Below are 2,376 nucleotides of genomic sequence, written 5' to 3' on the forward strand. Positions count from 1 at the left end.
CATCAGCATTATACTTGGGTAGATGTTGGCTACAGTTGTTCCTTAATAACCTCAGCAAAAACAGACCTTTTCATTCCAGTACTGACTTCTACTTTCTGGTCCTCACATTTTCTCCTTTATATTACTATAACAGTATCTCCTATTTTATTTTTCTGCTTGATTGCTTTAAAGTGATGGTTAACTTGCTCTGTTTTTCTCCTTAGTTGTCAATGATAAAATTAAAATGGCTGATTCCCAGTGGTGTAGTGGTGAACACCCCTTTGCTACTCAAACTGTAGGCAGGGTTCAGAGAAGGCAGACCCAACCCCAGTTCATAGAGAACAAAACACTCCCATCTGGCCAACTAGACAGAGAAATTAGTGTAGGCCAGTGTTGGTCACATAATCTGAGCCAGATCAATGAGTTGACCTGGGACTTTACCAGAACTGAGAAAAAAATAATCTTCATTAGCAATTAGATTCCCCAATTGGTAGAAAGCCTAGAGCTGCTGGTGGCCATCTTTACAATCATGTGGGCAGCATCTCTTGGGAAATGAAACTGAAAAAGAAGCAGACCTGAGAGCAAAACCAATGAAAACTAAAACTAAAAGTACCAGGAACAAGCACCGGTCATTTTAATTGGGGTGTCACAGGAACAAGCACCAGTCATTTTAATTGGGGTGTCACAAAACACCCATGTTAACACTCATTGATTTGTATTTGCAGAATTCCTGTAACTGATAATCAGTAGTTTTGCTTTTCTTCAACCTTTCTCTCATAATTTAACAGTTCACATTTGCTTTTTTGAACGACTGTCACTCTGCCTCTGTATCCTCCCTTTACCCCATTTGCAGAGCCACCTGAAATGGAAACCTGTCCATTATTCACTCACTTAAAAAGCTTCAGATTCCCCATCACCTCCAGGCAGACCCGTATAATTTAATCCCTACTTACCTGCCCAACTGAAATAAAGACTTCAGCATACTGATTGCTTATACAAATTAGGTTGAGTTTGGTTGTTTAATGCAGCTAAAGTCTTCTCCGAGTCTCCTCTGACTGCTTTATAGTAAGCTAAGGGCCCACACCTTGTGCATATCTTTCATTGCATCACCCTTTAAAATTGCCAATATGTGAACAAGACAAGGGTGTCCACTATCCCCACTGCTCTTCAACATAACATTGGAAGTTCTAGCCAGAGCATTAAGACAGGAAAAAGACATAGAAGGAATCCAAATAGGGAAAGAAGAAGTAAAACTGTTCTTATTTGCAGATGATATGTTAATTTACATGGAAACCCCTAAAAATTCCACAGAGAAATTAAAACCATCAACCAGTTTAGCAAGGTAGCAGGATATAAAATCAACACACACATGTCAGAGGCTTTGCTATACACAAACAACCAATCAGAAGAAACAGAAAAAAAAAATCCCATTCTCAATTAAAACAAAAAGAATCAAATACCTGGGAGTCAACCTAACAAAAGAGGTAAAAGACCTATACAAAGAAAATTACAAAACACTGTTAAAAGAAATTCAAGAAGACACCATGAAATGGAAAGACATATCCTACTCATGGATCAGGAGAATTAACATCATCAAAATGGCCATTCTACCAAAAGCGATATACAGATTTAATGCCATCCCAATAAAAGTCTCATAACATTCTTCAAAGAAATAGAAAAAATATTGATGAGATTCATATGGAACAACAAAAAACCTCAAATAGTCAAAACTCTCATTACTGCTAAGATAATGGAGGCATTACAACCCCAAACTTCAAGCTATACTACAAAGCCATAATAATCAAAACTGCATGGTACTGGAACAAGAACAGACATACAGACCAGTGGATTCGGATAGAAAACCCAGATATAAACCCACAGGTTTATGGGCAGCTAATCTTTGACAAAGGAGCAAATAAGATAAAATGGAACAAAAAGCTTGTTCAACAAATGGTACTGGGAAAACTGGGAAGCTACCTGCAAAAAACTGAAACTAGATCACTACCTCACACCATACACAAAACTCAAAGTGGATTAAAGACCTAGCCATAGAACGGAAACCATAAAACACCTTTGGAAGCAAAGATGGGCCAAACACTACATGACATACACTTCAGCGACAACTTTAAAGATACAGCACCCAATGCAATGATGGTATAGGCAAGGATAAATAGATGGGACTACATCAAGTTAAAGAGCTTCTGTACAGCAAAAGAGACATTACAAAAAGCAAACAGACATCCCACTGATTGGGAAGATATTTTCTCACACAAAACTGGCGGTAAAGGATTGTATATCACAAAGATATACAAAGAACTGATGAAATTCAACAAAAATAAACAACCCCATCAAAAAATGGGCAGAAGAGCTAAAAAGACACTTCTCCAAAGAGGAAAT

This window comes from Condylura cristata, unplaced genomic scaffold, assembly GCF_000260355.1.
Source record: "Condylura cristata isolate star-nosed mole 26May11 unplaced genomic scaffold, ConCri1.0 scaffold00031, whole genome shotgun sequence".
In the NCBI taxonomy this organism is placed as follows: Eukaryota; Metazoa; Chordata; class Mammalia; order Eulipotyphla; family Talpidae; genus Condylura; species Condylura cristata.